The 26,242-nt window shown below is 32.6% G+C and overlaps 1 non-coding gene across 1 annotated transcript; it reads left to right on the forward strand.

Moving 5' to 3' along the window:
* Positions 1-10,637: 10,637 nt before the first annotated feature.
* LOC118152611 (small nucleolar RNA SNORD65) lies at positions 10,638-10,710 on the forward strand. The gene has a single exon (XR_004741351.1). It is a non-coding gene; the product is annotated as a small nucleolar RNA SNORD65 (small nucleolar RNA).
* Positions 10,711-26,242: the final 15,532 nt, after the last annotated feature.

A 26,242-nucleotide genomic window follows, 5' to 3' on the forward strand; every position in this document is an offset into this window, starting at 1 on the left:
CTAGCCCCCTGCCTCCCCGACAGACCCCACTGTGATGTTACCCTCACTGTGTCCATGTGTTCTCATTGTTCATTACCCACTTATGAGTGAGAACATGCAGTGTTTGGTTTTCTGTTCTTGTGTCAGCTTGCTGAGAATTATGGTTTCCAGCTTCATCCATGTCCCTGCAAAGGACATGAACTCATCTTTTTTATGGCTGCATAGTATTCCATGGTGTATATGTGCCACATTTTTTTATCCAGTCTATCATTGATGGACATTTGGATTTGTTCCAAGTCTTTGTTATTGTGAACAGTGCCACAGTAAACACACATGTGCATGTGTCATTATAATAGGATGATTTAAACTCTTTTGGGTATATTCCCATTAATGGGATTGCTGGGTCAAATGATATTTCTATCTCTAGATCCTTGAGGAATTGCCACACTGTCTTCCACAATGTTTGAACTAATTTACACTCCTATGAACAGTGTAGAAGCATTTCTATTTCTCTGCATCCTCTCCAGCATCTGTTGTCTCCTGACTTTTTAATGATTGCCATTGTAACTGGCGTAAGATGGTATCTCAATGTGGTTTTGATTTGCATTTCTCTAATCACTAGTGATGATGAGCTGTTTTTCATATGTTTGTTGGCTGCATAAATGTTTTCTTTTGAGAAGTGTATGATTATATCCCTTGCCCACTTTTTGATTTTCCTTTTTTTTGTAAATTTGTTTAAGTTCTTTGTAGATTCTGGATATTAGCGCTTCGTCAGATGGGTAGATTGCAAAACTGTTTTCCCATTCTATTGGTTGCTCATTCATTCTAATGATAGTTTCTTTTGCTGTGCAGAAAGTCTTTAGTTTGATTAGATCCATTTGTCTATCTTGGCTTTTGTTGCCATTGCTTTTGGTATTTTAGTTATAAAGTCTTTGCCCATCCATGCCTATGTCCTGAATGGTATTTCCTAGGTTTTCATGGTGTTAGGTCTTTTGTTTAAATTCTTAATCTGTCTGGAGTTAGTTTTTGTATAAGGTGTAAGGAAGGGATCCAGTTTCAGCTTTCTTCATATAGCTAGCCAATTTTCCCAACACCATTTATTAAATAGGGAATCCATTCTCCATTGCTTGTTTTTGTCAGGTTTGTCAAAGATCAGATGGTTGTAGAAATGTGGCTTGATTTCTGAGGAGATATGTTCTGTTCCATTGGTCTATATCTCTGTTTTGGTACTGGTATCAGGCTGTTCTGATTACTGTAGCCTTGCATAATTTGAAGTTGGGTAGCATGATGTCTCCAGCTTTTTTTTTTTTTTTTTTTGCTTAGGATTGTCTTGACTATGCAAGCTCTTTTTTGGTTCCTTATTAAGTTTAAGGTGTTTTTTTTCCAATCCTGTGAAGAAAGTCAATGGGAGCTTGATGGAGATAGCATTCAGGAGCAGGTTGTTCAGTGTCCATGTAGTGTGGTTTTGAGTGAGTTTCTTAATCCTGAGTTCTAATTTGATTGCACTGTGGTCTGAGAGATTGTTATGATTTCTGTTCTTTTGCATTTGCTGAGGAGTGATTTACTTTCAATTATGTGGACAATTTTAGAATGACAGCAGTGTGGTGCTTAGAAGAATGCATATTCTATGGATTTGGGGTGAAGTGTGGTGCTTAGAAGAATGCATATTCTATGGATTTGGGGTGAAGTGTGGTGCTTAGAAGAATGCATATTCTATGGATTTGGGGTGAAGAGTTCTGTAAATGTCTATTAGGTCCACTTGGTCCAGATCTGAGTTCAAGGCCTGGATATCTGTTAATTTTCTGTCTTGCTTATCTGTCTAATATTGACAATGGGGTGTTAAAGTCTCCACTATTATTGTGTGGGAGTATAAATCTTTTTGTAGGTCATTAAGAAGTTTCTTTATGCATCTGGGTGCTCCTGTATTGGGTGCATATATATTTAGGATAGTTAGCTCTTCCTGTTTCTTTGATCTCTTTATCATTATGTAATGTCCTTCTTTGTTTCTTTTGTGTTGTAATCCTAGTCTCTGATAAAGCAGACTTTAAACTAACAAAACTTTTGGTTTAAAGTCTGCTTTATCAGAGACTAGTATTACAATCCTTGCTTTTTTTTTTTTTTTTTTTTTTTTTTTTTTTGCTCTTCATGTGATTGGTAAATCTTTTTCCATCCCCATGTTTTGAGCCTATGTATGTGGACCTAATAGACATCTACAGAAATCTTCATTCCAAATCCACAGAATATACATTTTTCTCAGCACTACATCACACTTATTCTAAAATTGACATAATTGGAAGTAAAACATTCCTCAGCAAATGTGCAACAGTCTCAGACCACAGTGCAATCAAATTAGAATTCACAATTAAGAAAACCACTGAAAATTGCACAACTACACGGAAACTGAATAATCTGCTCCTGAATGACTAATGGATAAATAATGAAATGAAGACAGAAATAAATATGTTCTTTGAAACCAATGAGAATGAAGACACAAACTACAACAATTTCTGAGACACATTTAAAGCAGTGCATAGAAGGAATTTTATAGCACTTAATGCCCACAAAAGAAACGAGGAAAGATCTAAAATCAACACCCTGTGACAATGAAAAGAACCAGACAAGCAAGATCTGTGTTCATTTTTTTAAATTGTAAATTTTTTACTTATCTTCTAATGTTCTTTTTAAAGCAAGATAATTTTAAGAGTTTGTCTTTCACTCCATTACTATACAATGAGGTAGTGAATGATAAGACAGATGATAGAATGAACTTTTTCAGAATTGGGATCCAATCCCATATCTATCACCAAGGCTTCACTCTACCATCTTTAAAGAGATGTAATGTCAATATGTCAATACAGAAATACTGTATCAATATATTGATAATAATCATATTAATACTTAGTATCAGCAAATACTGTTGTATTTGACCCCACAGAATGTTAAATAAGGTTGACTGATAGACCACATTGGCTTTCTGTTGTCACACATTTTGAAGACAGACAAGGATTTAAATAGGTTACCAAGTGAATGTTCAAAAAAAAATTCTTGAGTTTTGAGAAACATGGCTTATGAATCAGCAGTTTGCTATTTTCTGTTATTTTCTCATGGTTTTCTAAATCTAATGGCTCATAAGGCAGGAACAGCTGTAAGAAATTATTCAGACCTGCTGAAATGTGGAAGGGAGAACCACATGCCCTTCATTATTTGTAGGGACATCATGTATTTCTTTCTTCCAATGCATCCTAGCTCCCTTTAACTTAACACTGATGCCTCTTGCCTTGAAGAAAAGCATCCATCTCTGTTCTGAGAAAAAGTTAAATATTAATACTATATTTTTCTCTCAAACTAAACGCTAGGTGAGCATGATTTCTCCATTACTTCTTTCTGAGGCATGAAGGCAAAGGCTCAATATTTTCTCTATCAATTCCCTTAGATGTCTGTTTGACAAAGTTGGATGAGGAATTTACCACCTCCCTCAGGCTTATAGGTTGTACAATTCTCAGAGATTTTCACTCAATAGCATTCAACAAATCCTTTTAAGGAGGAAAAAAAAAAAGTTAAACGTAAGCAATAAGCCAGGCACAGTGACTCATTCCTGTCTAACAGTTTGTGGTGCAGAAGTGAGAGGATTGTTTGAGCCCAAGAGTTTGAGACCAGCCTGTGCAGTACAGTGATATCCCATCTTTACAAAAAATAAAAAAAATTAGCTGGACATGGTGGTGCACACCTGTGGTTTCAGCTACATGGGCTGAGACAGGAGAACGCCTTGAGCTGAGGAGGTAGTGGCAGCAGTGAGCCATGTTTATGCCACTGCGTTGTAGCCTGGATGACAGAGGGAAACACTTAAAAAAAAAAAAAGTAAGCAATGTTAAGTGTTAGCAAAAAATATGACTTCATCAATGCCATAATTTGTTTCAGCAAGTCGCATTCTGTTGTGTGTGAACACTGAACTGATGTGCGTCTCTAAATACCACAATTGCCTGGAATACCTAACAGTGTTTACACATGGAACTGAATAAAATAAAATTTCTAGATCCATCTACATCTAGATCCGACTCACTCATGCCTGTAGGTATTTAGCATGTTTTTCTTAAATAATGTTTAAAGAAATTTGTTAAATTTGGTTGTTAATTTTATAAACATCCTTATTTGTAGGGATAACCATTATTTTGCAAAAAAAATTATTTTTAAACATTATAAAACATTTTTATTTAAACAACTTCAATTTAACACTAAAGTTATTTAATTATTATTTAATCAACCTATTGAGAATAGACATTTTTCTGACATATAAATTTGTATTAATTCAAAATTGTCCCAGGATATATGAGAACTATACATTAATTTCAATCGTCATTACATTTGTTCTTTCTTTTACCTCCTCTTTTTCTATTTTCTCTAATTTTAATTGAATATATTATACTAGTTAAATTTACTTTCTATGATTATTATTTCTGTGTGTAATTTATACTTAACACAAATGTTTTAAGTAGTTGCCCTAGGGTTTACAACATATATGTTTAAATAATCCAAATACAATATCAAATAAAAACTTATCACCATGTGTGTAGTGTGGATACTTCATAACATAGAATTACTAGTACATCTGTCTTATTTCTTGTGAATTTACTGCCATTTATTTATTTAGTTTGAGATGGAGTCTTGCTCTGTCGTCCAGGCTTGAGTGCAGTGGCACAATCTTGCCTCACTGCAAACTCTACCTCCCGGGTTCAAATAATTCTCCCGCCTTAGCCTCCCAAGTAGCTGGGATTATAGGTGCCTGCCACCACGCCAGGCTAATTTTTGTATTTTTAGTAGAGATGAGGTTACACCATGTTGGCCAGGCTGGTCACAATCTCCTGACCTCAAGTGGTCCAACCATCTCAGCCTCCCAAAGTGCTGGGATTATAGGCATGAGGATTTTACTGCCACTTATCTAACATCTCTGAGCAATGATGAATCAATTATTGTTGCTATTATGGCTGTCAATATTTATCTTTTAGATCAATTAAGATAAGAAAAACTTTAAAAATTACACATCAGTCCAAGTGTCTCATATACGTTACTTTTTTAACCTAAAGAATTCCTATTAATATTTTTTACAGGGTAGATCTTCCAGTAATAAATTCCTTCAATTGTTCAGCTGAAAAAGTCTTTAGTGCTCCTCCACTTTTGAAGGATAATTTTGCTAGGTATGTTATTCTACGTTGGCAGTTTTCTTCTCTCAACATTTAAAACCGTTACTCTGCTCTTTATTTGGTTGCATGATTTCTGATGAGAGGTCCATTGTCATTCTTACACTTGCTTCTCTATAGTTAAGATGTACTCAACTTTCTTTAAGATTTTCCTCCATTTTTAAAAAATTTTTGCAGCTTGATGATTTTATGCTTAGATACATGTGAGTGTCTTTGTATGTGTATGTGCATGTATGTGTTTTATATTCATCTGGCTGGCATTTTCTGAGCATCCTGGATGTGTGGTTTGATGTCTCATTAATTTTGGAGAGTTCTCAATCATTATTGATTTAAATATTTCTTCTGATTTATTCTTATTCTCTTCTTTTCCTGGTATTTAATTATAAATAGAACTTTTGATATTATTCCACAGTTCTTGGATGTCCTAATCTGTGCCTTCATTCATTTGTTCCATCTGCGTTTCAGGTTATACTAGCCTACATTCAAGCTCACTAATTCTTTCCTGAGTTTTCTTGAAAGTCTTCATGAGCTTCGTCTTAGTTTTTTGCTGCTGTTGCAACAAAATGCTTGAGACTAGGTAATGGATCAAGAATAGAAATGTGTTCCTCACAATTCTAGAAACTGAAAGTTAAGATTAAGGCACTGGTAGTTTCGACATCTAGTAAGAGCTAAGTCTGCGCTTCAAAGATGTCACCTTGTTGCTGTGTCCTCCAGAGAGGATGCACACTGTTTCTTCATATGACAGAAGGGTGAAAGGCAAAAAAGCACCCAGAAAGATATCCTCAGCCCTTTTTGGTTACGAATCTCAATCATGAGGATGGAACCCTCATATAGTAATAACCCACTAATGTCCTAACTCTTAAATACTGTTGCTTTGGTAATTAAATTTTAAAATGGATTTTAAAGGGGACAGAAATAATCAAGCCATAACAAACTCATTAATAGCATTCTTAGTTTCCATTTCAGTGCTTTTGACTTCAGGATTTTCTTTTGATGTTTGTTTTCCACCTTATAGTTGTTATCTTTCTGCTGAAATTAATGTAAGAAAAGTAAATATTCCGTTAGAAATTATAATACAGAAAAAATGTTTTCCATTAGATCTCTTAATATATTGAGCACATCATTTTAAGTATCTTTTCTGATAAATACAAAATGTGTATTTTTCTATTTTGGTCTTAATACTTGCTTGTCTATTCAAAATGCTATTCTTTCCTTTTCGTTTCTTTATTTTTTTTTTTTCTTGGACTGCGGTATGCCTTGTAATTTTCTGTTGTCAGCTGGACATGTTGTATCAAGTAATATGAATTGTGGTAAATAGGCCCCTAGTGTAAGGACTTACGTAAGTTAATCTGGCTAAGTGTGGACTATATTTTATGTTTATTGAAGCTGTAGTTAGGAAATAATTTAAACTTTGCGAGTGTGCCTGTTTTTGTCTCCAGTCTTGCCTGTGAGATTTCCCTTTATACTGCTCGCTAGCAGGAGTCTTTGTCTTACAGCTATTTCTTCTGTAATCCAGTGTAATTAAACTGGCTTTTGTTAGAGTGTTGGTGGAGCTTAGCAAGGGATATGTTCTGTAATCCTCTAATTAAATCTCAGTCTCTAACTGGAACCGTGTTTTGGGAACATGACCTTTACAAGTGTTTCTTGTCCTCTGTTTGGGTATACATTTTTTAAAAATTAATTAATTAATTACTGTTGTTATTGTTACCTCCACTCCCTTCTCTGGACAAACATTCCTTGTCAGTTTCTTTAGCACTCTCTCCCCTATTGACCATGCTTTGTACTTTGGTTTTTATTTACTTTTCCTTTCTTAGGTGAGGCAGAAAGGCTAAAGGTGTTGAAGTGAGGAGCACATATATTCCCACTGGGAATAAACTTTAATATTGTTCTTTTGCTATGTCTTGCCTCCTGGACAGTAGACGTGTCAAAGAAGTATCTTAAGGGCTTTATAATGACTAATTTTTCCCCATTCCTTGTCAGCACTACTAGGAGATCTTTCTCAGATCCTTACCAAGAGAACCTGGGGAGGTTTCTGGAGGGAAAGTACATGAAGTATAGTCTCCACAGCCATCATTGTAACTAATTATAAAGTGATGTCTTTTTGCATTTTTATATTCTATTATTTTGGCTCACAATGAATTGTATTCTCAGTTTTGACCAACTATATTTATTTCTCATGACTACATTTTAATCTTCTATATAGTTGATTAGAATGCAATCTCATGTATAGTTTGTCCTAAACCTATTTCTGCTTATTGTGTAACCTTTGCTTTTTCAGAGAAAGACAAATTGAATCAAAAGTTTTACTATAAATGCATGCAGTTTCAGGTTCTGGTAATACTTCTGTGTGCTCACACCTTAAAGTTTGTAATTTTGTTTTCTTATTGGTATTACTGACCTGCTGGTATTTGATTGTATAAATAAATATAAAGCACTTTGTAGAAAATGAAAACACACACTTAAAAAGCATTTTAAAAACCACACAAAAAGTCTATACAACTTTTGCTATGTTATTATTTATTATTGTTCATTACATATTTATGTATTTCCAAAATTTTTTCCCAGATCATTTCTCTGGAGAAATTTTTAAAAAATGAGACATTAAATATACACTCAAGTAAAACATAAACTTTTTTGTTTTTGTTTTTGTTTTTTGGATGAAAGACAATAAGTAAAAGATCTAGAAGCCAGAATAAAGACAGAGAAAAATGACCACTATTAAAATTAAACAAAGAATATTACTACTGATTCCAAAACCACTAAAAGAATAAAAGTGGGATACCACAAACCATGCCATGTAACACATTTGAAAACTTAGATGAAATGTAATCATTCTTAAAATAAAGGAGATTACTGAAGCTCATACAAGAAAAGATAGATAACATAAATAGTCTCAAATTTAAAGTTAAAAGCATTAGCAAAATATAACCTTACCAAATATAAAATTTACAAAATATAAAGTTTCAGACCCAGATAATTTTACAGGACAATACTTAAGATGCATTTAAAGAAGAGAAAACAACCATTACATATAATCTCTTCTATAAATGGAAGAGGACTTTGCAAATCTTGTATGAAGTCAACATTATGTTGATAGAAATACCAGACAAAGAAATGATTAGAAAAATAAAACATACATCAACATACTTTATGAAACTGGACACAAAATTCCAGTAATATGTTACATAAGCAAACTGATTGCAAAAATTAAATAAAGATAAAATGTGCTTTTATTATTCTCTCCTCTACAATTTTTTGGAAGAGCTTGAGAAGAATTGTGTTAGTTCTTTTCTAATTGTTTGGTAGAATTCAATATGAAAGTTTTGGGCTTTACTTTGATGAGAGCTTTTTATTACTGATTCAATTTTTTTTACTCATTACTGGTCTGTTCAGATCTTCTATGTCTTCATGATTCAGTCTTGGTAGGTTGTATGTTCCCAGGAATTTATCTATTTCTTCCAAGTTATCCAACCTTTAGTGTATAATTGTTCATATTAGACTCTTGGAATCTTTTGTACTCCTGTGATTTCACAGTAGTTATAATTTCAAAGTTATAATATCTTTGCTTTCATTTATGATTTTATTTATTTGTGCCTTCTCTCTTTTAATTCTTAGTCTATCAACATCCTAATACCAAAGCTAGACAAAGACACTACAAAAAAAGAAACTATAGGCAAATATCCCTAATAAAAATAGATGCAACAGTTCTCAACAAAATACTAGTAAATCAAATTAAGCAGCACATTAGAAGAATCATTCATCAGGACTAAGTGTCACTTATTCTTGAAATGCAAAGATAATTCAACAGATACAAATTAATAAAAGTAATATACCACAACAGATTGAAAGATAAAAATTGTATCTATCATCTTAATAGATATGAGGAAAGCATTTGACACAGTTCAACATTCTTTCATGCTAAAAACTCTCAATAACATAGTTATAGAAGGACTGTATCCTATCCCAGAAACAGTTATATATGACAAGCCCACAGATAACATCATATTCAACAGTGAAAAGTCAAAAACCTTTTCTGTAAGATCATGAATAAGACCATGATGTCCACTCTCACCACTTCTATTGAACGTAGTGCTGGGGGGTCCTAGACAAAGCAATTAGGCAAGAGAAATATATAAAAACATCCAAATAGGAAAGGAAAAAGTTAAATTGACCTTGTTTGCAGATGGCATGATCTTACAAATAGAAAACTCTAAAGATTTCAACAAAAAACTGTTAAATATAATTAAAAAATTATTAAATTTCCAGAATACAAAGTCAACATACAGACATCAGTAGTATTTCTATATAGTACAATGAACGATCTTTAAATATGTTTTAAATTCCATTTACAATAGTTATAAGACAAAAGTCCACTCAGAAGTAAATTTAACCAAGGAGGTGAAAGATATGTACACTGAAAACTATGAAATACTGATAAAAGAAATTGAAGAAGATACAAATAAATAGAATGATGACCCTTTTCATGCATTAGAAGAATTTCTATTGTTAAAATGTCTATACTATTAAATAAATCAACACATCCAATGTAATTCTTATTAAATCTACAATAATATATTTGACAGAAATGAAAAAAATGTTTTGAACTCTTTAGTTTTATTTATTTATTTAGATTTCAAATAGTCAAAGCAATCTTGAGCCAAAAAAAAAAAAAAAAAAAAAACAAAGCTGGAAGCATCGCAATACCTGAATTCAAAATGGACCACAAATCTATAGTGACCAAGACAGCATGGTACTAGCATAAAAAGAGACACACAGACCAGTGGACACACAGAATAGAGGACCCAGAAATAGGTTTATGTATTTACTGTCCATTGATTTTTTGACAACGATGTCAAGAACATACATGTGGAAAAGAACAATCTCTTTCACAAATGCTGTTGGGAAAACTGCATATCTACATGCAGAAGAATAGAAATATACACCTATCTCACACCATATACAAAAATTATCTCAAAATGGATTAAATACTTAAATTAAATACTTAACCTAGAACTATAAAGCTCATAGGAGAAAATACAAACAGAAAATTTTATAAAACTGGTTTGGGCAATAAAATTTTGGACATTACTCCAAAAACACAAGTAAAAAAACAAAATACACAAATGAGATTATAGCAAAATGAGGGCTCTTGCACAGCGTAAAAACAACCAATGTAATTAAGAAACAACCTATGGGATAGGGGAAAATATTCACAAGCCATTCAACCGATAAGGGGTTAATATTCAAAATATGCAAGATACTCAACTCAATAGAAAGAAAACAACCTGATTAAAAATGTGCCTATCAGAATAGGCACAATTATCAAAAGAAGATATGTCAATGGCCAAGAGGTATTTGAAAAAATGCTCAACATCACTGATCACTGGGGAAATGCAAATTAAAACCACAATGAATTATAATCTCACACCTGTTAATATGGCTATTTTAAAAAGACTGAAGATTAACTAATGAAATAACTCCAAATAGCCATAGTCACTAGCAAATTGTTTAGTGCCAAACATATGGTATTCTGAAGGAAAAAGAGACCAAAGATATTAAGTATTAGCAATTATCTGGAGAAAAGGAAACCCTTGCCCATTGTTGGTGAAAATGTGCAAGGAAGAAAATTAGTACAGCTATTTCATAGAACAACACAGAGGATTATTAAAAAAATAAAAATAGAACTGTCATTATGAATCAGCAATTCTGCATCTGGGAATATAGTCAAAGGAAATCAGAATGTCAAAGAGATATCAGTATTTCTTTGTTCATTGCAGCGTTATTTAAAATAGCCAAGAAATGGAATTAACCTAAGTGTCTATTAATGTATGAGTCAATCTAAGAATCTAAGTATGGATAAATACAATGTTATATAGACACATGAATACTATTTAGCATTATAAAGAAGGAAATTCTATCATTGCTGGCATAATAGATGAACATAGATGACATTATGTTAAGTGAAATAAGCCAGGAACAGAAAGACAAATACAGCATGATTTCACTTATTTGTGCAATATTAAAATGTGAAACTCAGAAGCAAAGTGTAGAATGGTAGTTACTGGGGTCAGGGGAGTTTGGGCAGATTTTTGTCAAAGGATACAAAATTTCACTTAGATAAGAGCAAAAATTTTAAGAGATCTATTGTACAGTAAGGTGGATATTAATAATATATCGTATATTGAAAACTGTTAAAAGGGTAGATTTTAAGTGTTATCGCTATAAGAAAGTATTTGACATAACATATATGTTAATTAGGTTAACAATTTATTCATTTCACATTGTATACATATTTTAAAACATCATGTTGTACACCATAACTTTAAAAACAATTTTATGTTGTCAGTTAAAAACACATATTTAAAAATATTATAAAAACAGCACATATTCAATGATTAGCTTTCATCCTGGACATTCGACAATGGTTCAATATTGAAAATTAAATCAATGTCGTTTACTATAGTAATAGACTATGTAAGAAAAACCACAATCACCTTGACAAGTTCCGCAGAAACATCCATTTGTAGCACTTGGAATCAAGCGTATTCACTATAGAGGTGGGGAAAATACACAGCTATCACTTGTCATCCTGATAATTTATGAGCCATCAGTTTGATTCCACTATAGTGTTGCAGGTACATACATCATAGTACACCTTTCTACACCTGATTTTAACTTATGTCTCACATAGCCCAAAAGCCACTTACAATTTACAATCAGTAGTCCACTAAAGAGCCTGAAATCACTATTTTACCCTCTCAAACACCAAATTCTCTATGTATTCATATTCTAATAACTTTCTAGGTAGCAAAAACTGTGTTCTTTCATTAATTAAACTTATCTGAAGGTTAAAACATATTTCTGACACAGTGCTAGGTATTGCTATAACATTTTTTGAAAGTCAAAGCAAAGCCAAATATATACAAAGTCAGTGACTATGTCCTTGGAATATTCCAGATTGAGGCACAGGTGACAAACCGGAGTCCTAGGATATACTCAGTTTAATTTTCAACATGTCTGTATTCCACTAAGGGGAAAAATGTTCATGTTTTTCAAAACAGCGTCATGCATTCCTCCCTTAGATATTACGTGCCTGCTTACTTTTATTCTACAAACTGTCCAACTCAGTGATTTGATGCATGAACTTCCTGGGGTTGTAATTTTTGATTTTATGATCCATTGTCTCGTAGAAGATGAAAAATTCAAACAAATAATAAATTAATGGGAAATTCCAACCATTTTGAGCATCTCAAAGGAAAAGTCATTGGTACTATGAAGATGATACCAGATGTGTCAGAGAAGATTTCTGTTAGCATGAATATAAGTTTTTACCTGAAAATATGTTTGAGATTTCTTGGACATGCTGGGAGATTGTAGAGCAATAGAAACAGTAAACATGTAAAAATTATTCTTATGCAGATATTCTGAGACAGAGATCTATGGACCCCTGAAAGGTCTCTGAGATTTTGTTTAGGGTACTTGGGAGGTCAAAATTATGGCATTTCACTGTCTTGAGATTTGCAATGATAATGCAAAGGCAATCATGGGAAACACTGCTGGAACCCTAGAACATGTTAAAACAGGGCACCTGGCCAGGTGTGGCAGCTCACACCCATAAGTAATCCTAGCACTTTGGGAGGCAGAGGCAGGTGGATCACCTGAGGTCAGGAGTTAGTTTCAGACCAGCCTAACCAACATGGTGAAACCCCATCTCTACTGAAAATACAAAAATTAGCCTGGCGTGGTGGCTGGTGCCTGTTATTTCAGCTACTCAGGAAGTTGAGGCAGAAGAATCGCTTGAATCTGGGAGGTGGAGGTTGCAGTGCCCTTCAGCCTGGGCAACAGAGCAAGACTTCATCAAAACAAAACAACAACAATAAAAACACAGGGCACCAAACTGTAGTAGGAGGTGTTTTACTTTTCTCTATTATTCACTCGCAAAGAATAAAAATGCAGATTTCGATTAAGAATGTCCCTAATGAAAAAATAAAACTTAAAAATTTTATTATATAATGACGCTTCAGTACATGTCTTTTGTTATTTTATGCAACAAACTGGAACTACTCATAAAGCCACTCTATTGAAAGTATAATGCTTTTGTTGAAGAATATGTCCAAGATTATTTGTGTTGTGAGTGAAGCGAGGTATTCCTACTTACAAGCATCAGTATGGTTAAACTAACATAGAAGTAGTTGGTGATAGACAGATCATCAAGGACCTCTAGGACTGCAGTAAAGATTGTGCTCTTATTTTAGTAACAAACCAAATCCATTTAAGGAATTTGAGCATATTGGGAAAAAATGTCAATATTTAATTTACCAATTTTACTGAATTGTTTCAAAATTATGACTATACCTCTGTAAAACCCCAAATTCAGCCATATTTCTCTATTAAGTTTACTCCCCAACTCTATCAGCTAAAATTTGCTGTATCACTTGATGTCTTCATTTTTCCCATTCACCTTCCTCTATTCAAATCGGAAACTAATAACCTCACTTGTACCTCACGCAGTTAAAAAAAAAAAAAACATCAGATGCATGATGACAACTTCTTCATCACACTGAGAATATAATTATGAATCCTAAGAGTTAATCTTTACAATCCTTCCTGGTGAGGAAACTATAAATTTTTTAGTTGTAATTCTAAGAGATATATCTACTGTCTGCTAGCTTAACAGTTACTTGTGTCTGATATATATGAAAATGTATTTTTTAATCCAGATTTTTAATCCATAATTAACAACGTTTATGGCTAAACATTGTGAACTAGCAGAAATACATAACTACTGTAGTTTCAAAATTCTGAAGCTGAAATGTCTTTTTCTTCTTTGGAGCAATTTTACCTTAGATGCCATTCCTAGCCTGGAGCTCTGTGAAAACTTGGAGATAGATGGCACCTGACCAGGTCATTTAAAAAACAGACCCTCTAATAAAGAGTTTTTCTCACTTCAAAATTCTATAGAGGGCCACTTTATTATTTTTTACAGCAATTTCTGTCAACAGCTAGAGGAAACAGTCTCCAATTCCCCAGGCAGGTCAAGTTAGAATTATTCTTCTTTGCCATCAATTATTATTATTGACTGCTATTCTTAACTTTCTTTTGAAATTTCTTGAAGGTTTTATTTTGCTCATCTAATGACTTCCCTTATTAAAATGGGTTTGATGGCCCTGAAAACATCCCTCCAACGTTTTCCTTCAAGAAACCACGCAGTCATCAAATAAATGCCCATTTCATGTCTAGGTAGAAGATAAAAAGCATAAACGATGGATGGAATCAGTGTCCATCACAAAGAGGCCAAAAGAAACATTTATAAGGTACTTAGAGTTCAGACTTAGATCAAGCTCCTTTCCTTACACTATACATCCAACCACAGAGGTAAACTGAATTGAAAGAAGCCCTTCATCAAGAGGCTTCACACTGAAATTCAGAATAATTACTCTGCCTCTGTGCTCCACAAATTCATAATTTCATACATTCTGAAATCATAGCTAGAATAACTATGTATGTATGTTTACTGTATTTTTGTGTTAAAAATGCTTATTTGCTATATAGAAACACATCTACAATAACCTAACTTTGGTGTCACCTGTTTTTTAAATTCTTCATTTACTAATGCACTCAAAGCCTTTATAAACAGAAGTTGCTCAGAGTCTTTCAATCCCTGAGAATTCCAGGTTTATGGAAACACAAGAAAAATAAAGTGCCCGTCCCAATTATTCTGCTAAAGATCAATTAGGTCAATTAGAAATGAGCATATTTAGAGAATTCACAGCAGCATAAAATCAGGAAGCTTATTTTGGGGGGGCTGAGAAATGTGGTTTTAATGTCCTATTGCTATGTTTATTTTCCCTAACTATGTGATTTATTCATGAGTAATTGACAGATAAAAGATATCCAGCTAAAACTTCAATAGCAATTTTCCACTTATAGGAATAAAAGTAAAGGAAAAATAAAATATGATACTCACTTAATCAGATTCATTGAACTTCAAGAGAAAAAGATGTAGTGGGAAAAGCAAGAAAGCACAATTAAAACAAAAAACGTTAGACCTTAACCTGTGTCTGTAATATAACTAAACAACCATACAAGCTTACCTGCATTTTAAAGCAGCACTTCCAGTGGTGTGTGAATACGCATATGGATGTGTGAGTTGCAACACTGGAGACACTGGGATAGATTTCGATGTATAGCCATATTAATTGTTTGATTAATTATAGAGAAATCTAAGAACAAATCACTGTTTTCAATTTAAACTTACTGTTTTTTCGCAAACACCGGGTACGTCTTCTAAAAGTTGTATTCTCCCATATGTTCTAATTATAACTATTTTCTTTTCAATATAAACATTTGATTTTCTTCTGAAGGAAGTTGCAAAAAGGGCATCCATTTTGCTTCTTTCTTATGAATACGCTTTACAATGTCACCGTGCCGTTCCTCCCATTAAGAAGTGGCACATTTTTTTCTCCTCCCCCTGAATCTGGTATACCCTTGTGATATCCTTTGTCTAAAGAACGTAACGGAAATGATGATGTTCCTATTCCAAGCCTTGTAGGAATTCCTTCCTCTGTGTCTCTGGATTCCTTTCTCCCATGTGTCTAAGTCTGCTGTAGAAGAACACTGTGTAAACTTGAGCCTCACATTACCCAACTGGATGCAGCCACACCCTCAGTCATAGAAGAGAGGTGAGTCAAGATCAGGAACGCCAAGTTACAACTGACATGCAACTGAGAACAGATAAGTGAGAAAACCCAGTTTCTACTAAAGAACAACCCAGATTAACCCGAACTACATTGGCAATCCACGAAAACGAAAGCTAGAATGTTAAATATGTCTTAGCCACAACATTTTGAAATGCTGCGTTATCGAGCAATGAGTAACTTATAAGAAAAAACCCATATTGACATACTTAAAGACTGAATATTCTGCAAATCATATTTTTTAATGAGCAAAGCTGATTGTCTTTTTATTTCACTTCAAGGGAAATACATAAGATAGATACCATTGGAAGATCTGCAAATTATTATTTCATTTTTCGTTTTTTGTGTTTTAATTTGTATAAGATGCTTTTAATTACAGAAAAAAATATTCACATAGCTAAGCATAAAATTATTCCATTATCTTAGAAATAAATAAAGCATTACTAATTTTATACATATTATTAGGTGAACAAAATAATTTATGTGAATAGTGAAGAGTTTGTAATTATTTTGCATATTCATCATAAACTATTTTATAAGTTATACAATTTATCTTTACCTACTTTTAAATAGAATATAGAAATAAATCATACAAGCGTAATAAAACATTGAAAACTCAGTGTTGCCAATTAAGGTACATATTGTGTAATTATTAAATAATTAATTTCTAGAAAGCTGTATTGTCTGCTCTAAAATTAAATACTGAAATATGGTTAAAAATATAACTTTGGGTGTTGCCTATTACTTCATTAATTCATAGGACCTTGGAAAAACTAACCTTCCACAACTGAATAAAGTGATTCTTATTTTGAAAACTTGGATTTTACTATAGAACTGTTTCAGTGACATGGATCTTATGTAGCAGTCATGCTATTTAAGTTTCTGGTGCCATATACAAACATTATATTTTTAATTTTTAATAAAAATGCTTTATATTATAGCATTTAGATAATTAAGTGGTGAATTGTATGCATGCTTCTGTATGTGTACACAGAATTTGTGCAATTTTTAAAAAGTGTATGATATAGGCACTAACGATGAATTATCTTTAAAATTGCATAGAAACATTGAATTCATACAGATTTTATAAAAGTAATTTTATTTGGCATTATGTTTATAAGTCATCTCTAGTATAAGGTGTATCGAATATAATGAATTCAAATAATACGGAAAGATGTTTCCTTGTGCTTCATCTTATTATAAAGTTTTTATTGTAGATTCCTTTGAGTAGAAAGATTTCATGGTATACACTATTTGTATTATTGTTTCCCTTTTCAATAACTTTCTGGATTTGTAACGTGCATTTCAGTTAGTGAAATATTTAATGTCACAATATGATGCTTGACTTAGCATGAAGTGGGAAATTATAGCATATAATTGAAATCCATGGGATCTTGAATTTCAGCCCATACTTCAAAAAACTTGTGTCAGTTTTAAAATTAAGTATTAATTCACTTTGCTTTGAAACATACAATTTATACAATTATCTGTTTTACGAATAACTTACAGATTTTTTAAAGCTGTTAGAATTTTGTTACACTTTACTGATGTATACAAACAATCCAAGATGATTATTAGGGTGGTAGAAAGATACTAATAGAGAAACAGCACAACTTTTTTTTTTCCCCAGGAAGGAGTCTCGCTTGTTCTGTCGTCCAGGCTAGAGTGCAGCAGTACAATCTCAGCGTACTGCAACCTCTACCTCCCAGGTTCAAGCGAAATCAAGCGATACTCCTGCCTTAGCTTCCCAAGTAGCTGAGATTACAGGCATGCAACCCCATGCCTGGCTAATTTTTTTATTTTTGGTAGACACAGGGTTTCACCATTTTGGCCAGGCTGGTCTGGAACTCCAGACCTCAGGCAATCTGCCCACCTTGGCTATTCAAAGTACTGTGTTTACAGGCAGGAGTCACCATTCCTGACCTCATTTTAATTTGAATAAATCTAGAAATTTTATGTCAGAAAAACCACTGATAAAGAGTTTGCAATTTAATAACTAGAACATTGACTATATTGTATATATTTGTGGATTATGTGGATACAATATGGGAAGTTATATTTAAAATGTACATGACCACTAGTACTTCCCCCAAAATGTGCTAACTAAAATGCTGAGAGCCTTGATGATTGTAATAATTAAATAAAATTAATTAATTAGGAATAATTGAATACAAAAAACTACAGGTTGCACTGGAAAGAATATTTTATGGTACATAAAAAGCACTTTTTCTAGTCCTGGACCTTATTTTTAGTGATTATCTTCTAATGTCAAATATATTTCAGGTACATGTTAGAAAAAAATGCATATCTATATAGAGATATGTAGACATAAATATACATTATATGTTAATCTAAATTCAATTTAAATTATAAAATAGTAACAAGAAAATATTAAAACATTACATAGTTACGTATATTTTTTAGAAAAATTTCTAACCAGGGATATGTTTTAAGTTGACAGCTGAATCATACCATGGTGGTCATTTTGTTAAAGCTATCATTTTTCAAAATAAGATATGGTAATTTAATGGAACGACAAAATCATTATCTAAAGTTCTATGTTGAGATCAGAATATAGATACAAGCATTATTTTAGAAAAAAAAGGCTGTTGATGGTTTGCTTTAAGTAAATTTAAAATAAAATTTTAATTAACTGCATAAACATTTGGACATTTATATATTGTTATATTTGTGTACATATGTTGGTAAATTTCAGTATTTAGAAACACACATAATTAATATATATGTAATCTAATGATTAAAATATTAAATATGAAATGAAACATGTTTCTATAAAACCCAGCATCACTCATCTATATCTGTCAACTACAAAAGCATCATGAAAAGTTAAGAAATTCAAAGGGTTGCTACAAGTAGGGAAACAATATTAGTAACAATGAAGAAGCAAAGCCAATGAATATCGTAATTAAGCTGCTAACACTGTGAAAATACTTCAGGCACTAATACATAAACAGTTGCTTGTTATGATAGTCATACATTCAATTCAGTTAAGTCATATTATATATAAATCATTGTTGCCATTTTTTTACTGCCAGAATCGATCAAATTTCTGGTATTACTTAATATTTTAACAGTGTAAAAGAATTAATCTTAATGATGTAGGAGTCTCAATGTTTTGCAATAACAGTTAACATTTGAGAAGCATATTTTAGCTGGGTCTGAAGTCTAGATTTGTAATTCTCAGCTTTGAGACTGCCAGTATTAATGCTGTATGTGGTGACTAATTTATCTAATAAATAAACTGATTTGTGTCAATCCACAAACATATTAAAGAGCAGTAGATACAAAAGGACCAAGTTGCTGCTCTTAAGAAGATTATATTTTAATGGGAGTTACAATTTACAAACACACCTGCTGTAAAATTGGATGTAATGACATGTTATGAAGACAATGAGTAATATAAAGTGATAGAAAGTGGCAAGGTGGTGCTACTACAGACATGACAGGCTCTCCAAGGACAGGTTTTTTAGGTAGAGATGTGACTGAAGGAATGGAATGAACCACATAAATATTTCAGTAGAGGACATTCCAGAAAGAGCATCCATGAGGTGCAAATGTCTGAGGCAAGAGAGCATTCCAAGGTGGTTGAAGCAGATTGATTGATAGGTCAGAGCAAGGCTACTAGATTTTGTCAAATCTTGTAAACTAAGACAAGGACTTTTGATTTTGTTATGAGCGACATAGGAAGACATCGGAGGAGCTGACAATGTGACACAGTTATGTTAATTACAAGGCTCCACCTGGCTGCTCTAGAGGGGAATAACAATGGAAGAAATTTTGACAGTTAAAGGGGCATTGTAGTGGGTTGATTTGATAGATTGGTTTGAACTCTAGCGCAAACAGAGAAAGTGTTGAAACAAAGTTGCTCCTAGATATAATTTGAAGACAGAGAATACAAGCTATGCTGAGAGATTTGATGTAGGGTATGAGAAGATAAAAGAATTATGAAAAATAATTCTAAGAATTTTGAGCTAAGAAACTAGAAAAATGAATTTACCATTGATGAAGAGCTTCAATATTACAAGAGTTGAAAATCTGGAAAAAGCATATCTCTGAATATTTGAAGTTAGAGATTCCTTTGGAAACTCCTAGGGGAGAAATCAGGCAGAAAGTTTGATACACAAATTTTTACTTCAAGGATGAGATTAGGATAAGAGATAAAAATTAAGGAGTCCAAATAACATGTACCTTTTAATAGTTTTATTGGATTATCAATAAATAGCACATATTTTAAGTGTTTAGTTTCTATGTTTTCCTATATGCATAGTTTCATAAACTTATTGCTGCAGTTAAGATGATGAGCTTATCACTCATCGCCAGGTTTCTTCTTGAAACCTTGTAATTCCTCCCTCCCACACACGCTATACTTTCTGTCACCAAAATAAGGGTGCGAGTGCATAAGAACCATATATAAATATAATCAAAGAGTAAATATTCTTTATTGTTTGGCTTCTTTCATGCAGCAAATGATTTTGGGGTTCATCTTTGTTGGTTCTTGAATCAGCAGTTCAGTCTTTGAGTGTCAAGTCGGATTCTATTGCATGAATATATCACAACTTAATTGTCTGTTTATCTGGTGATGAATATTCCAGCAGTGTCCAGGTTTTGGATATTACAAAGAAAGCTGCTAGGAACATTCATGCCTAAGAATCTACAAATACATGCTTTTGGTTCTCCAGGGTGAACATTTAACTGTGTAATGGCTAGGACAAATGATAGGTATATATATATATATATATATATCTTTATATGAAACTGTTTTTCAAGGTGATCATAACACTTTACATGCCCAGCAGCCATATATGATATTGCTACTTACTCCACACATTCACTAGCAATGCTATGATCAATCTTTTAAATTTTAGGTATTTTCATAGGTGCATGTGGTACACACCTACTGGAGTTTTAATTTGCATTTTTTCAGTGATAAATGATGTTTAGCAAAATTGCATTTTCTTATTTGATTCATGCATCATCTGTGGTAAAGCGTGTTTAAATCTTTTGCTCATTTATAAATTGGGCTAATTTGTCTCTGTATAATTGATATTTCAGGGTTTTAAAAATACTTTGGATACAAAAGTTTGGGAAAGTTCTTTGTCAGATGCATTGTAAATATTTCCCCTAGTATGTGAAATGTCTTTTGATTCACTTCAGGATATCTTTTGAAGCAATGAAGTTCCTCCCTTTGACGATGTGCTACACATCACATCTAGGAAACAGTTGTCTAATTGATGTCACCAAGATGTTCTTATAGATTTAGTTTCATAATTTACACAATCATAGGTTTTGACATGTAGGCTACTACTTTTAATTTCAATAGCTTTATATGTATAACTGACCAAAAATAAACAATGTATATTTAAAGTGTACAATTCATATTCTCATATACATATACACCCGTGACATCACCCCAATTGTAAGTGAATATATCTGTTACTACAAAGAGTTTCCACCCTCTCATTATAATATCTCACTCCTTCTTCTTTCCACTTCTCACCATTCAGGCAACCATTGATTAAGTCCTTGTCCTATGGTTTCATTTGTATATTCTAGAGATTTTTGTTTTTCTTAATTTATAATTCCTTCATTTCTCTATTTTATTAAAAACCTTTATATGCTATGTATTTACTATGTCTGCCATCTTTTATCCAGCATACTTTGGGTTTCATTTATTTTGTGGCAAATCTCAGTATTTCAACACTTCTTATATCTCTATATAATGCCATTATATGAAAGCTCAATAGTATGTCATTACATGAATACACCATAATTTTCTTTATCTTGCATTTCCTCCTCCCAGTTTGAGTCCACCAGTTTATATACTCAAGTTATTTTCAGGTTTTGGCTATTTATAAATAAAGTTGCTGTAAAAAGTCATGCTCAAATCTTTGTGTGGACATGTGTTTTCTTTAATCTTGGACAAATATTTAGAAGTAGAATGACTATATCACATGAGAGATGAATACTTACCTTTTAAGGAAACTGCAAAACTATTTTTCAAGATGAATGTTACATTTTGCATTTACACTAGCATTGTATGGGAGTACAATTTTCTTAACATTCTCTCTAAAACTTTCCCTTCTTTTAAATATTAACCATTCTATTAGATGTTGTGTTTGTTCATTTTCACTTTAATTTGCACTTACCTAATAACTGATTAGATTGAACATCTTTTATGTTCCCATTTGTTTACCATATATTTTACTTGGTGTTATATGTGGTTAAATCATTTTCATAATACATCAAGGATTGCTTGTTTCCTTAAAATTGAGTTTGGGGAGTACTTTATATACAATTCTTTATCTGAATCAATGTTTTCTCACAGTCTTTGACTTGTCTTTTTCACTCCCTTAGCAGTGATTTTTAATGAGTAACTATTTTTAATTTTGAAAAAATCAAATTTATCATTTTTGTGTTTTATGGTTCAGGTGTGTGGTATTAATTCTAGGAAATCTGGCTTTACCTAAGATTTTTTTTGCCTATATTTTTGCCTATATATATTTTTAAAGTTTTTTAGTTTTAGATATGTGGTTCATCTTCAGTTTATGTTGTTTATGGTATCAGGTATAAACTGAGTTTTCTTGTTTATTTGGATATCAAATTACCATAATTCCTTGAAGAGAATCCTTTTTTTTTCCTACTGTACTTTCATTGAAAAACCAGTTGTCCATATATGCATCGTTCTATTTCTGAAATTTTGATTCTACTACATTGATCTATGTGATCTCCATTGATGAGCTCTCCTCCATTGATGTATTTGTATGTGTCTCTGTTTTGTACATTATTGAATGCACTGTCTTAATTATTGTAGCATTTTTGAAAATCAGGTAGCATTGCTCCATCTCACAATTACTTGGATATTTTGACCCTTTGTATTTTAAAATGAATTTTTAAACAGCTTGTTAACAAAAAAAAAAACACCTTCTGGGATTCTGAGACAATTGGTATCTTAACAATGAGTTTTTCAACTCCATGAAAGAATGTATATCTCTAGTTATAAGGTTTTTAATTTCTTACAGAACTTTTTTTCAGTTTTATCTGAACATCTCTTACATATGTTTTGTCAGATTTTCTCCAAATGTTTTCTAAATTTGTATTTTTTTGGTAATTGCTTTTTAAATTCAATCTGTTTGGTAGTATATAAAAATACAATTGTTTTGTTTATATTAATTTTGATCTTTGAAAACTTCATAAACTATCTATAATTTCCAGTAGCTCTTTCATAGATTCAATTGTATTTTCTGTGTAATCATGCCATCTGCAAACAAGACATTATTATTTCTTTATTTACAAACTGAATGTCCTTAAAAAATTCTTTTTTTTTTTTTTTAATTTTTTATTGGATTATAGGTTTTGGGGTACATGAGCAGAGCATGCAAGACAGTTGCGTAGGTACACACATGGCAGTGTGCTTTGCTTTTCTTCTCCCCTTCACCCACATTTGGCATTTCTCCCCAGGCTATCCCTCCCCACCTCCCCCTCCCACTGGCCCTCCCCTTTTCCCCCCAATAGACCCCAGTGTTTAGTACTCCCCTTTCTGTGTCCATGTGTTCTCATTTTTCATCACCCACCTATGAGTGAGAATATGCGGTGTTTCATTTTCTGTTCTTGTGTCAGTTTGCTGAGGATGATGGATAAAAAGTTCTTATGTCATTGCCATGGCTAGAGCCTCTAGTGAAATATTGATGAAAACAGATATCCTTCTTTTGTTATTGAAATTCAGGGAAAGCATTCAGTATTCACCATTGTGTATAGTACTACCTGAAGGCCAGTATTTCCTTACAAGACATTTGGCAATACCTGGAAATATTTTTGGCTGTCACAACCTGGAGGATGGCATGTAGTTGGTAGAAACTAGGTATGTAGCTATATTTCTTTTGATACACAGGACACCAACCTTCTATGCCAAGAAAAAGAGTTGTTTGGTCCAAAATATCAATAGTGCTGAGATTAAGAAATTCTGTTCTATAATCAAAGTGAGACTACATTATGTGATCTATAGTACAGGAACCTTGTTAAGGTATGCTTGCATTTCCTCCACCTAGTCTTTGCATTATTACCATATGTTTTACACACACACACGCACAGCTAAGGTCAGGCTCAATGAGCTCAGTAAGCCTGGCCTTAGCTAACTAGTATTTTTGCTTTAAAATTTTAATTATTTGTTGAGAGAGAAAAATCTTTAATATTTACCTAGTTAACAGTTTTCAGTAATACTCATTCCTTTGCTGACATCGTTTATCTCTTGCTGGTTTTAAGATTATTTCTTCATTACTCTTTTTGGTAATATGATTATGTTGTGGTACCACATAATTGCATTTCTTTTTATGTTTATCTTACTTGGAGAGTTTTGTTTCTTTTTGTTTTGTTTTATGTTTTTCTTCATTTTTTATTCAAAAGAATTTCAACTCTTGGTTACTACTTTTCACTTGTATAAAGAGTTTGGTCATTATACTAAAGTACTCTTTTCTTTCTCTCTCTTGTGCCAATTTTTGGGGATGTCAATTATATGTATGGTGCATTGCTTGATATCAACCTACAAGTAACTGAATTACTACTTTTTAAAAAACTGTTTTCTCTACACTAATGTTTTAACCATTTCTATTGCATATACTATGAGTTCCCTAATTTATTAGGCTTTAGTCCCTAATTGCTATCAGTCTCATATTTTCGTTTCAGGTATAGTCAATTTTATCTCTAAAATCTCTCATCTCATTTGGCTCTCTACAATATAATTCTCTTGCATTCTGAAGATCATGTTGAATATTGGAGCATATTACAAATATTTGCCATACCTCTTAAATTATTTTAGTGGTAATTTATTAACTGTGTCATTTTGTCATTTCTGTTTATGTTTATATTGATGAACACTTTTAGCTTTGTAAAGATGGTTTAGATTAGCCATTATTTATAATGTGTATATATATATATACACATTATATATATATATATATATATATATATATATATATATATATATAACCACTAAGTTATATATATATATAACCACTAAGTTATAATACTTGGAATTCTCTATTGAACGCTATCTTTGTGGGGTGCAAACTCTCCACCCTGACAAGTCATGTCCTATCAGGAGTATGTCATGGGAGGAGTATGTCTTTCTCGAAAGTGAAGCACAAGTCGCTGCTCCTTCAGTTGCCCATCTTTGAGAAACTTTGTCCTTCAGCAGAGGTCTAAATATACCCCCCATTCCGTGAAACACTATTCAGTGATCCAAGAGATGAGCTGTTGAGTCATGCACATGCACCAACCACATCAATGGATTTTAAATGCATTTGACTAGGTGAATAAGACAGAAAAAGATGCAACATGAGCCTAGAGCATCATGTAGTGCTATAAAATAAGGATGTGCTGGGAGGCTGAGGTAGGTGGATCATAAAATCAAGAGATCAGTCTGGCCAACATGGTGAAACAAGGTCACTACTAAAAATACAAAAATCAGCTGGGTGTGGTGGTGTGCACCTGTAGTCCCAGCTACTCAGGAGGCTGAGGCAGTAGAATTACTTGAATCCGGGAGGTGGAGGTTGCAGTGAGCCAAGGTCATGCCACTGCTTTCCAGTTTGGTGACAGAATGAGACTCCATCTCAAAAAAAAAATAATAAATAATAAGGATATGTTCACAAAATAATATAAAGAAAATACGTTAAAGTGACACAGGGATCAATCTGAAAGAACACACAGAGATCAAAGTTAGGGTAATTTGAACAACACTGTAGAAAATGTGGTGTTGGAATTGTAATCCAAATTAAACAAATATATATTGATCAGTTTATACTGACAAAAGTAAATGATTTAATACATAAACAAATGAAGAAGATGAGAGAAACTTTTTTACAATATATTTTCAAATGATATATTAACGTGTTTCTCCCCATTCCAAGAGTTAGAGTTTATTTGCCCCTTCCTAAGAATGAGCTGGAATTAGTGACTTGATTCAGAAAATAGAATATGAAAATGAGAAAATAGTAACTTACAATGGGGAAACCATACAAACACTGAAATTATCAAGGTCGACATGATTAGTGATAAAGCATTTTGATATACTCTAGTCCTCTTCCTCAAAATCGATAACCCAATACAGTAATGAGAAAAAATAAATATATATACACCCAAGTTGAGGGTATTTCCACAGCTTCTAAAAACTGTCAAAATCATTGAAAAAAAAACAAGGAAAGGCTTAACATTTGTTATTGAACAGTGGAAATTTAAAACACATGAAAATTAAATGCAAATACAATTACCATTTGTGACTGGACTCTGAAACAAAAAAGAGACATTAGTAAAAAAATTCTAGATCCAATAAAACCTGAAGTTTATTAATACTATTAA

This window comes from Callithrix jacchus, chromosome 3 (genome assembly GCF_049354715.1).
Source record: "Callithrix jacchus isolate 240 chromosome 3, calJac240_pri, whole genome shotgun sequence".
NCBI lineage: Eukaryota > Metazoa > Chordata > Mammalia > Primates > Cebidae > Callithrix > Callithrix jacchus.